Source organism: Hemitrygon akajei, chromosome 28, assembly GCF_048418815.1.
Source record: "Hemitrygon akajei chromosome 28, sHemAka1.3, whole genome shotgun sequence".
NCBI classification, from domain to species: domain Eukaryota; kingdom Metazoa; phylum Chordata; class Chondrichthyes; order Myliobatiformes; family Dasyatidae; genus Hemitrygon; species Hemitrygon akajei.
In genome coordinates, this window is record NC_133151.1 from 32,044,549 (window position 1) to 32,057,681 (window position 13,133).

Sequence of the window (13,133 nt, forward strand, 5' to 3'; positions counted from 1 at the left end):
ATGGGATAATTGAATTGGAAAATATGAATATAAAAGTGGAAACTTCGAATGTACTAGCAGCGATAATTCTTTCCTAAAACCCACCATCGCAAGGAAGATCCACCAAGTCAGTGACTGGGAGAAGAAAGGATTGATCACGTGGCCGACTGAGCTGCCTTAATTTGGTGATATAGTTGGGAAAAGTAGTCTGAGTGAGTATTGGTGCAGAGGGAACAGCAGAATTCTTGTTCTAAGTTGTTGGCCCGGTGTCGACATAGTTATGTTGCCGTTTATGCAGAGACAGTAAAGTGCGAATTTTGATTATTTACAAGTTACAGTGTGAATTTCCTCACCTAGTTCCATTGTCAACACCAGTTGGACTATCGATGGCTTGGAACAAAAATACTCTTCCAGATGCACTTTAGAAATTCAATTTCTTATCTTACACAAGAAAATAAGATCTGGTTAATTTTGCAGAAGTTGAAATGTCCGATCGTTGTAACCCTATCCACATGACGTTTCCGTGTTATTCGCCAGCAGATCTGCTCCTCAATCTTCTACCAACTATGGAGAGAATCGCCGTATAATCCCAGCAAAGTGGTTGTTGGTTATTATTTTATTTACTGCTAAACTCAACTCACACCTACGAGGGGTGATTGATAGGTTTGTGCCCTAAGGTAGAAGGAGTCAGTTTTAGAAAATCTAACACAATTATTTTTCAACATAGTCCCCTCCTACATTTACACACTTAGTCCAGAGTCGTGGAACATACCGATCTTGGCGCTCCAGAAAGTGTCCAAAGCATGGGTGATTGATACGTTCGTGGCCTGAGGTAGATGGAGATGAGTTATACAGCTCTCGTTGCATGCACACGCTGTTCAACTCTCTGAGTGATTGTGCAGAAAGTTTGAAGATAATAGCTCATTGAGCTGATTGATAAATTCGTGGCCTACGGTGCAAGGGGATGTTATTAACTTCAAACTTTCTGCATAATCACTCAAAGTGTTGGCCTGTTCGTGCAGGTAACGGGAGTTAATAACTAATTTCCTTCTACCTTAAGCCATTAACTTATCAATCACCCCTGATGAGTTATTATCTTCAAACATTCTGAATAATCACTCAAAGAATTTACCTGCGTATGCATGCAACGAAAGCTGTACAACTCAAAAATACAACTGCAGATGCTGTGGATCAAAGAATACGTACGCAACGCTGGAAGAACTCAGCAGGTCAGGCAGCATCCGTGAGAAAAGTGTAGCCAAGGTTTCGGGCCGAGACACTTCGGGAAGAGAGGGCCGAAGCCCAGTAATAGAGATAGGGGAGGGGGAACGGCTAGAGGAGCCAGGTGGAAAAGCAATCAGTGGAAAGATAAAGGGGGAGGGGATAAGCATGAAAGAACTGTAGAGATAAAGGAGCAGAAAGTTGAAAGGGGAGAGAGGCAGAGAGGGACCTGGGATAGGGGGAGGGAATTACCGGAAATTGGAGAACTCAATGTTCATACCACCAGGCCGGAGGCTTCCCAGACGGTAGATGAGGTGTTGCTCCTCCAACCTGAGTTTGGTCTCATCATGGCAGTAGAGGAGACCATGTATGGGCATATCTAGATGGGAATGAGAGGCAGAGTTGAAGTGGGTGGCAACCGGGAGGTCCTGTCTATTGTGACGGACGGAGCGTAGGTGCTCAATGAAGCGGTCCCCAATTTGCGTCGGGTCTCGCCGATGTACAGAACGCCGCACCGAGAGCACCAGATGCAATAGACGACTCCAGCAGACTCGCAGGTGAAGTGTTGCCTCACCTGGAAGGACTGTCTGGGGCCCGGAATGGTGGTAAGAGGGGAGGTGAGGGGACAGGTGTAGCATTTGCGCTTGCAGGGATAAGTGCTAGGTAGAAGCTCTGTGGGGAGGGACGTGAGGACCAGGTAGTCGCGGAAGGAAGGATCCCTGTGAAAAGCTGAGAGGGGCAGGGAGGGAAAGATGTGCTTGGTGGTGGGGTCCTGTTGAAGGTGGCGGAAGTTGCGGACGTTAATGTGTTGGATCTGAATAATGGTGGGTGAAAAGTGAAGACAAGGGTAACCCTGTCACTGTTGTGGTGACGGGAGAGTGGGTTAAGGGCTGAAGTGCGGGAAGTGGAGGACATGCGGGTGAGGACATATTTGATGACGCCAGAAGGGAAACCACGATCCTGAAAGAAAGAGGACATTTGTGAAGTGCCTGAACGGAAAGCCTCATCCTGGGAGCAGATGCGGCGGAGACGGAGGAACTGGGAATAGGGAATAGCATTTTTGCATTCGGCAAGGTGGAAAGAGTTATAGTCAAGATAATTATGGGAGTCCGTGGGTTTGTAGACGATGTCAGTGGATAGTCTGTCTCCAGAGTTGGAGACCGAGAGATCGAGAAAGGGGAGAGAAATTTCCAGATGGACCAAGTGAATTTAAGGGCTGGGTGAACCAAATGAATTTAAGGGATGGTCCTCACCTACCTCCCCACCAGCCTCCAGATCCAACACATTATCCTCCACAACTTCCGCCACCTTCAACAGGACCCCAACACCAAGCACATCTTTCCCTCCCTACTCCTCTCAGCTTTTCACAGGGATCGTTCCCTCCGCGACTACCTGGTCCACACGTCCCTCTCCACAGAACTCCCACCTAGCACTTATCCCTGCAAGCGCAAATGCTACACCTACCCCCACACCTCCCCCCTTACCACCATTCCGGGCCCCAGACAGTCCTTCCAGGTGAGGCAACATTTCACCTGCGAGTCTGCTGGAGTCGACTATTGCATCCGGTGCTCCCGGTGCGGCCTCCTCTACATCGGCGAGACCCGATGCACCTACGTCACAATAGACAGGACCTCCCGGTAGCCACCCACTTTAACTCTGCTTCTCATTCCCATCTAGATATGTCCATACATGGCCTCCTCTACTGCCATGATGAGACCAAACTCAGGTTGGAGGAACAACACCTCATCTACCGTCTGGGTAGCCTCCAGTCTGGTGGTATGAACAATGAATTCTCCAATTTCCGGCAATTCCCTCCCCTTCCCCCTTCCCCTATCCCAGGTCCCTCTCTGCCTCTCTCCCCTTTCAACTTTCTGCTTCTTTATCTCTACAGTTTTTTCATGCTTATCCCCTCCGCCCTTTCTCTTTCCTCTGATTGGTTTTCCACCTGGCGCCTCTAGGACCTACTCCCTCCCCATCTGTATAACTGGGCTTCGGCCTTCTCTTCGCCCCCATTTCTGTTGAATGGTCTCGGCCCAAAACGTTGGCTACTCTTTTCTCACGGAAGCTGTCTAACTCATCGCCTACCATAGGCCACGAACTTATCAATCACCCTCGTACATATACATCGGCTTTTCTAAAGAACATACACGTTCAGGATTTGTTTTTGCCATTTGCTGATGTGTGAGACAGGCACCATTTGCAGCCCTTCCGACTCTCTGAGAGTTCGGCTCTCACTCAGTCCGATCGCTGGTGAATACTCATTGGCTGTTGTATAACTCCCTCTGTTTGAGGATGGCGATGTCAACTGGCCGCAATAAAACCTGCTGCAGAGTGAGGATTGATCCGACAGAGTGCAGCTCGGGGTCTGTGGAATCACATGGAGCATGGGAGACGCTTCACTACTCGAAACTCCTGCAACATGGAGCGATAGTGGTATAGGGATGAGCATAGCTGCATTTCAATCAGCTCTCCCGGGTTCGATTCCCGGCGATCGCCGTGTGTTGTACCTGTTTTTCAGCACCTGTCTCACAAACGTCTCGGTTTGGAATCACTCAGCCACGTTACATCTTTCTCTGTGAAATTAACATTTCTGCCCGTCGTTCGTCTGCCATTTTGCCCAGTGTTTCTCTTTCCGAATGTCTTCCCGCCATCGGGTATTGGTCTCGCCCCATCAGAGTTGTCCCCCTTTTCACTTCCCACCCAACTCCTCACCTTCTTTGACACTGAAAGCTATCTTATTCTCTCACCATTTCTAATTGAGTGTCACGATCAGAAAGGTTAATCCCGTTTCATCACTCACAAATGTTTCTTGAGGTGATGAGTGTTTCCAGTATTCTCTGTTCAATGTGTTCAATACCAGACACAGCTTCATGCCGCGGAGAACAAGACAATCGCTGAGAACAACAGGAATTGTCGTTTTACCCGCGAAGTTCTCATCAAATCTCAGAAAGTGATGGAGTGAATGGACGGAAATTTAAGCTAGACGCACAAGTTCTTATTTTGTACTGAAAACTGTGTTGTGTACACAGGTGACGTGACGGCGATTTGCGGTAAAATATTCTGCTGAAGAATAGCAGGCGATGGTTTGGATCTGCTGGCCTCTGGATAACGGGCCCAGCACATTCCCGCCGCGCCATTCTGCTGATATTTAAATATCTCTGTTCTTCTCCTGTCTTATTATTTGTTAATTTTGCCGCTTTCCCTCGATTATCTATTGTTTTGTTTGTTGGAATATTTTGCCTGTCTAATTTCCCTCATGTCTCTCTTACGCTTTTACCTTCCTCCCCGTCCCCCTCCCCCTGTTCATCGCTTCCTACCCAATCCGGTTATTATCCGGTCTCTGTGCTCCGACCCAGTCGGATATCTGGTTCCTCGACATTTTAGCAGCGGATGTGATTTTCATTATCATTCTGACCCTATTCCTACGGCCCCAGTCTGACACACTGGTTATCACCCTCTGTGTCTCCTTGCCGTCCTTCTCTTTGTCTGCGGCTGTTATTTAGGTTATAAACACGGGAGATTCTGCAGATGCTGCAAATCCAGAACACAGAATGCCGGAGCAAATCACCAGGTCAGACAGCATCTACAACAGTCAACGTTCGGGCGGAGATGCCGCCTGGCCGCTGAACTTCTCCTCCACTTTGTGTCTGTTACTTTAGTCAGTCTTCGACGTAACGAGCAGCGACGGCAGTCTGAGGTGCAGCGGAGGTACACCCACTCTCCGGGATTTATTTTACCAATCCCGAGTCTCGTTCACCTCCCAATCCGTCCATATGATCGAATGAAGGTCAGAATTCCGTCAGTTCTGAATGGACCGCAGATCACTGGGTCTCAATGTTAGAACCTCTATCCTCTGTAGAGTCTGGCAGTCGGATGCCTTGCCATTCTCGTACCAGACGGTTTAGCAAGTGGTTAGATCTCTTTCAATGGTGCTCATGTAAAATAAAAACTATGTTAGAATAGTGACAGGGGAAGTCTCACTGGCTTCAGTCTCCTCAGGAGGTTGACACACCGGTGTGATTTCTTGCTGATCTCTGTGGGCGGCTTTGGTGGTCCACTCTCTCTCTCTTGTGGAGCCATTTATTTGCGGTAATGAGCGGTCAGCCTGCACCTTCCTGATTTAGTCTTGTCCATGTTGAGACTCATTCTGCTGCTGTATCGCTGTACCACCATTGTGCCAAAGCAAACCTAATGATTCCGTTTGACCTTTGCGTTGTTCAAAATTCAATGCTCACTAGCGTGGAGATGCCGGGGATTGAACCCGGGACCTCATACATGCAAAGCATGCGCTCTTCCACTGAGCTACATCCCCACTTAAAATGCAGAAATGTTCAGGTTCAAACCTTCCTGGATATCACAACACTGAGAGAGTTGCTCATGGGAGACGAAATGAAGGAGCTGAGCAAGATGGAGACGGTGATGCGCGTAATCATTGATCACACAGATAATAACAAACATTTCATCCTCTGCGACCGGAGAGGACTCGGGAATCCTTTCCGATTCAGCTACTTCTTTGTCGAGAGCTGGCCAGTGGACACGCTCCTATTTGTGCCTGATTGTGCAATGGGATGAAGAGCTTTCTCCAGCAGGATTTATTGTCTGAGAAATCGATGCAGCCAACGATTTGGAAAATCGAGAGAGAGAGAGAGAGAGAGAGGGAGAGAGAGAGACTCCTGTACAAGGTCTCCTCATCTTTTTCTCCAGTCCTGATGAAAGGTCCCGGCCGGAAAGGAGGAGTTCGCTCTTTTCCATAGATGCCAGGCCTGCAGAGAATAGATGACATTAAGATACCTCAATGCACAATAGGTTAATCTTTCCAACCAAATAGAAACCTCCGCAAAAGTGAAAAAGGATAACAGATAAAAGTAAATTCCAGCCGAAACTAGATAGATAGATAGATAGATAGATAGATAGATAGATAGATACTTTATTCATCCCCATGGGGAAATTCATCTAGTGGATTTCCTTGAATCTACCAATGATGGGATGACCTGGTGTTGTATAGCGCACTGACAGAAAATTGTTGTTGGCAGCAGCTGACATAGCAGAGGATGGTTTCGATCCATCGACCTCTGGGTTATGGGCCCAGCACGCTTCCGCTGCGCCACTCTGCTATGAAATAAAAACAACATTGCTCTTCCATGAATGATGTGCAATCTCTTGCGTTTGTGTGTGTCATTCTGTGTGTGTTTGAACGTGTGTGTCTTGGTGTGGATGTGTGTTTTTGCTTATCTGTATATGTCTGGGTCTATGTTTCTGTTTGTGTCTGTGTCGGTGCCTGTATAAGTCTTTGTCTTGTCAATGTCTGTGCATGTCTCAGTCTGTGTCTGTGTCTCTGTGTCTGTATAATGTCTGCATCTCTGTCTGTGTCTGTGTCGGTGCCTGTATATATTTAGTTCTCATCTGTGTCTGTACATGTCTGGCTCTGTGTCTGTGTCTATATATGTCTGGGTCTCCATCTGTGTCTCTCCATGTTGCATCAATTCCATCTTTCCCCCTTTTTCCTATCGAATTACTTCATTCTCAGTTGGTAATACCTTGTTTTACCTCTTTCTGCCTCCACTTTCGTTTCTTTCTTCCTTACTTTCTGGACCACCCAGTTATTCTCTCTGTGTCGTTTGTACTTTATCCCATCTTGCACCTCGTTTCCGATATTTCGCCATTGGATGTGTTTTACCTTATTTAATTGTTAACATGGACAATTCATCCCTCTTGTAGGACTTCTTACATAAAACGTCATTTTGAGCCACACTGGGGAGTCACTGCGTTCATCCCCGAGGTCCCATAAACGTTCCCATCCTGTCCAGATCATTGAATAAATGTTGGATTCCAAGTTGAACCAGAAGTTCACCTCGTCTCCCTGTGAACCGAACTCGCAGATTTAGATGCTGACTTAGTTTCCGCACCGCAAGCACGTCCCTCAAACAATCCCTTCATCGGGATTTAGTTAAACCATAAAACCATACGACACAGAAACAGAAATCGGTCATTCAGCTCAGCGAGTCTGCTCCGCCGTTCCATCACGGCTGATCCCAGTTCCCACTCAACCCCATACACTTGCCTCCACCGCAGTCTGCGGCTGAGCATTCCGCAGATTTGTTATTCTGGCTAAAAGCAAAATCCCACTAACCTCAGTCTAAAAGGTCGACACTCAATTTTGAGGCTCTGTCCTCTAGTTCTGGACACTCCCACCATAGGAAACATCCTCTCCACGTCCACCTTATCTTGGTCCATCAACATTCAGTAGGTTTCAATGAGAATTATAGTTGTTGCTCTAATGTTCAGAACATCACGGCCGCGCTTTCGTCCCTTCCGTAAATGTGCGGGTGTTTTTAGAATTCCCCTACCGAGGACTGATATACAGCAAGGAACCATTCTAAACTGTCCCACGTGTCACAGGTTTAACCCGACGTCTCAACGACGGCAATGAAAGGCCAACCATCGTGCGGAAAATTTCTGCATCTGGGATTTTCCGCCCAGATTTCAAACTTCACAAACAACCGTGTTGGAATGCTGGGTTTGAACCCTGGATTTCACACATGCGCTCTTCCAGTGAGCTACATCCCCAGTGTCAAATGAAAGATGATATCTTCTGCCGGAGACTCTGATCACAAAGGCTGGACGTTGAAAGATAGAAAATAGAAGTCAGAGTAGGCTGTTCGGATTTTCGAGACAATTCCGCCATTCATTTCGATCCTGGTCGCTCATCTAACCTCAGTTTCTCTTCCCAATCACTACGCACGCACTTTCATCCCTTCTGTATATGAAGATATGCCTGACCTCTCCTCGATTTATTCTCATTGTGGGGAGCTGCGTCAGGGAGAAAAGGAGAAGGACGGTCTGACGGTCCCACACCACTGACCTGCAAAATTTAAGGACTTTAAGGCAAAGAGCAGCAACAGGCTTTTTAAATCAGAGTATTAATTTAAAAGACCGACGTAAAAGTGGATGAAGTAAATATTTAACCAAACGCAAGACTGCACATTAATCCTGAATAGAAAAAGGAATTTTTTAAATCCTTATCTGTATTTTTTGATATAGCCATGAATGTTTCTGTTCCTTCTGTGCCATATTTACTGAGACATATTAACAGTAATGTTATCCCCAGGATTCCCGTGGATCGAAAAAGAGGAGCTGTTGGCCACGGAGGATTTAAAATATATAAGATAACATCGAACTCGAATGGCTCAAGGACAGTGGAAGCAGACAGATCAAGTATCTTTGTACCAGCCATGCGGTTGGAAATGAAGATGTCATTTTATGGAACCGTTCTACATCTTCAAATTTGTGAGATGAAAATTTCGGTGTTTTAAAGCAAACACAATGTTGCCTTAGGTAATCTGCGGGTTAAGAGATCTTTTCCAAATTAGAAGTTATTTGTGAGTTGTTTTTGATATAATATAACATGCAAATATGTGAATGTTGGGGTCAATGCCTGTCTGGAGTGATTTAAACTGGTTACTAAAGGGAACAAAGAGCCATGAATTACCGATTGACGCTTACTGCGAAGAGGGCAATAAATGGATGCTGGCCTGGCGAAGAGTCAACGAAAAGGAGCATTCAAACCAATCAGATGTCCTGCAGCCAATGACACTGGATTAGGATAACTGTTTGGAATATATGAATATAAAAAAGAAGCTTCGAATGTGCTAGCAGCGATAACTCTTTCCGGAAACCCACCATCGCAAGGAACAGCCCCCAAGTCGGTGATTGTGAGAAGAAAGGATCGATCACTTGGCCAACTGAGATGCCCTAGTTTGCTGATATAGATGGGAAATGTACTCTGAGTGAGTACTGGTACAGAAGGAACAACAGAATTCTTGTTCTAAGTTGTTGGCCCGGTGTCGACATAGTTACGTTGTCGTTTATGCAGAGACAGTAAAGTGCGAGTTTGATTATTTACAAGTTACAGAGTGAATTTCCTAACCTAGTTCCATTGACGAACTGTCAACACTACTGGGACTATCGATGAACTGGAATAAAAATACTCTTCCAGATGTACTTCAAAAATCCATTTCCTATCTTACACAAAAAATGATCTGGTTAATTTTGGAGAAGTTTAAATATCTGATAGCTCTAACCCTGTCCACGTGACATTTTTGTGCGATTTGCCAGCAGATCTGCTCCTCAATCTTCTACGAACTATGGGGAGAATTGCAGTACAATCCCAGCAATTTGTTTGTTAGTTGTTATTTTATTTATTCCTAAACTCAACTCACACTTACATATTCATCGTCTTTTCTAAAGAATATGCAAAATCAGGATTTGTTTTCTCATGTGCTGATGTGCGAGACAGGCACCATTTGCAGCCCTTCCGACTCTCTGAGAGTTCGGCTCTCAGTCAGTCCGATCGCTGGTGAATGCTCATTGGCTGTTGTATAACTCCCTCTGTTTGAGGATGGCCATGTCAACTGGCCGCAATAAAACCTGCTGCAGAGTGAGGATTGATCCGACAGAGAGCAGCTCGGGGTCTGTGGAATCACATGGAGGATGGGAGACGCTTCACTACTCGAAACTCCTGCAACATGGAGCGATAGTGGTATAGGGATGAGTATCGCTGCCTTTCAAGTAGCTCACCCGGGTTCGATTCCCGGCGATCGCCGTGTGTTGTACCTGTTTTTCAGTAATGTCTCGGCCTGGAATCACTCAGCCACGTTATTTCAGTCTCTATGAAATGATAATTTCTGCCCGTCGTTCGTCTATTTTAGCACAATGTTTCTCTTTCCGATTTGTCTAACCGCCATCATGTATTGGTCTCGGCCCATCAGAGATGTCCCCCTTTTCTCTTCCCACCCAACTTCTCACCTTCTTTGACACTGAAAGCTATCTTCTTCTCTCACCATTTTTAATTGAGTGTCACGATCAGAAAGGTTAATCCCGTTTCATCACTCACAAATGTTTCTTGAGGTAATGAGTGTTCCCAGCATTTTCTGTTCAATCTGGTCATTACCAGACACAGCTTCATGCAGCGGAGAGCAAGGCGTCCACGGTAGGCGTCCACACTAAGAGATTTTGAAAATACTTCTGTCCACATTGAAAAGGATAATCTCCTCCTACTGCGCATGCGCAGGACATATCTACCGAAAACAAGCGACATATTTGTTGTCGAATCTCGCTGTGAAAGACATTTGTTCATTTACAGACGAGAAAAACTTAAACGATGGACGGCTGCTGGCTTTCACGCAGGAGGAGTTAAAAATAAAAAAAAAACACAAATACTGGAGCATATGGCGGCAACCGACAGGGAGTTCACGGTCAATATGACCCGGCTGACGACGAGCATTGAAACCCTGACTAACTCTGTTGCTTTAATAAAGCCCCTTGTTAAATTATAAAACATGTCTGCATCACTATTTTCTTGTATTTCCATACAATGTTACATTAGGCTGTTACACATCTATTATCAGAGAAGTACCTGCATAAATAGGTGATCCACCTTCATACGAGCAAGGACAGAAAACAGGGCAAAGTGAGTATACTTAATTATTCAGTAACTTATAGGTGAAAGTATTTGGTGAGTGCATTTCTAACCCTTCTGGCCTCAGTCTCGTGGTAGTCTGTTCTGAAATTATTAAGTTGTGTTGAAGAAAACAATGAAATGTCGCCATCTGTTCCGGCACATCATGACAGCGTTTTTAGATTTCTCCGGTTACCCCATCCACACTGCTCCGGCCAATCCGGCGTTTTCAGATTTACACATTCTGGAGGGCGTTTTAGAAAAGCTCCGTTTCTGGGGTAGGAAAAAGCCGTTTCAGTGTGGACGGAGGGTCAAAACGAAGAGAAAAACTTTCGGTTACGGATTAATCCGGTCTAGTGTGGAGCTGTGCCGTCTCGTTTTCGCGGTAACATCATTGTGCCGACTGCTTTGAGCTTTAAAAGGCAAACACGAGGAAAACACGAAGGGTCTCGGCCCGAAACGTCGACATTGCTTCCTCCTACAGATGCGGCCTGGCCTGCTGCGTTCCACCAGCATTTTGTGTGCGTTCCTTTTGTTATGTGTGCTGAACAAACCAGATGGAAATGGGGTCCAGAGCGACCACCACCCTGGGAATTATGCTGTTAATGAGAGAGAGAGAGAGATGAAGAACAGAGGTAGAGGCATCTGCTACAGATAACAGAGAGAGAGACGGCTGATTTAGTATTATGGCTTCTTCACTGATGGAAAAGGTAAACGACCTTTTGCTACAAGGAAAATTCTTTGTTCGTTAACACTCTTGCTAAGACAGCAGGGAGTGGACTAGTTTGATGGACATGGACATATTGAGTTGATGGATGCTGATACCCCGTCAGTGGGGATAAAAGACGGATCTGGGGAGACACCCTCAGTCAAAAAGTGTTGTGCACCCACAGGAAGGTGGGGGCTTAGAGGACCGAATCAGGAGATCGGTCACAAAGCTGACAGTGTGACGGCAGGGCCGGTGGGGGCTTGTGTGTGTGTCCACTCATGCCAGAGTGACGAGCCCACCACGGAAGAACGGTCTAGCCGAGAACGGAGGGGTCATAACTGAATGACCACATCAGTACAACGGAACAAGAAGACAACGGAAGGTTTGTCTGCTGCAGCTGCTCACATCTCGCTCGCTCTTTCTCTCTTTCTCTCCAACATTGCAACACAACAACAACTACCTCAACACGAACTGAACTGAACTCTATATTCTCTTATGACAATTCATTTACCCCTAGACTTCGATAGAGCTTGTTTTTTACTGTTGATTATTAGTCCTACACTTCTGTTTTAATTATTGCTAACCTGTTTTATATGTATAATGGCATTTTTGATACTGTATGGTTTAGTTTACTAATAAGCTCCTTTAGTTACAGTATCACCAGACTCCAACGTATCCTTCTATTTCTGCTGGTTTCTTAACCCAGTTACGGAGTACATAACACTTTGAGCTTTGCTTTGTTCAAAAAAAAAAAGCTCTTATTGGAGATGTCGGGGATTGAACCAGGGACATCATGCATGCAAAGCATGCGCTCTTCCACTGAGCTACATCCTCATATTAATGGGTACAGTAATGTTCAGTCCAATCCTTCCAGCATATCACAATTGAGCAGTGCAACACAGACAATGGCTGACGTCCACGGTCAGAAAGCACGCACCACATTCTGAAGGATCGTTTCAGTCTCGCTGTTATGTCCATTGAATGGTTTCCTAGTGAAAAATGTTGGACGCTTGACCTCACAATCGACCTCCTTATGGCACTCCAGCTTATTATTGACCCGCACTGTGCTTTCTCTGTCGCTGCTACACTTTATTCTGCATTTTATTATTGATTTACCTTGTTTTCTCTCAATGCACTGTGTAATGATTTGAAGTTTGTGAAAAGTATGAAAGAGAAGCTTTTTGTCACATATGAAGTGTGATTGATATTCAATCTGGCATAAGGTAGAAGAAGTCAATTTTTAGAAAACTTAGCACATATATTGTTCAACATAGTCCCCTCCTATATTTACACACTTAGTCCAGTGGTCGTGAAGCATACGGATCCCTTCTTTGTATTACTCGGGATCTTAGACTTTCAGAAGTGGTCCACAGCAGGGGTGATTGATACTTTCATGGCCTAATGCAGAAAGAGATGCTATTAACTTCATAACGTTCTGTTGTTATAACTCAGAGAGTTATTCTATCATGTAACAAGAACTGTATAACTCATCTCCTGCAGCTGGATCACCACACTCCCTGGGCGGGCTCGAACCAACAACCTTTCTGTCAAGGGCCGAATGTGCTCTCCGATTGCGACACAAAGACAAGGAGTGAAAGAAGGATTAAAGGGCCCATTTCTTCGCTGGAAGATGTTGACTAGTCTTCAATGCTGGGACACCCCCACAACGTCACCGGCCTTACGAATGAGTTTGTTGATTCTGTTGGTGTCTGCTACCCTCAGCCTGCTGCCCCAGCACACAACTGCAAACATGATTGCAATGGCCAC

The 13,133-nt window shown here is 45.7% G+C and overlaps 2 non-coding genes and 1 pseudogene across 2 annotated transcripts; 1 reads left to right on the forward strand and 2 right to left on the reverse strand.

Annotated features, from left to right (window-relative positions):
* LOC140717854 (uncharacterized) overlaps positions 1-13,133 on the forward strand; it is a 966,201-nt pseudogene that overhangs the window by 618,910 nt on the left and 334,158 nt on the right.
* On the reverse strand, positions 5,441-5,512 carry trnaa-ugc (transfer RNA alanine (anticodon UGC)). The gene has a single exon. It is a non-coding gene; the product is annotated as a tRNA-Ala (tRNA).
* Positions 6,243-6,314, reverse strand: trnam-cau (transfer RNA methionine (anticodon CAU)). The gene has a single exon. It is a non-coding gene; the product is annotated as a tRNA-Met (tRNA).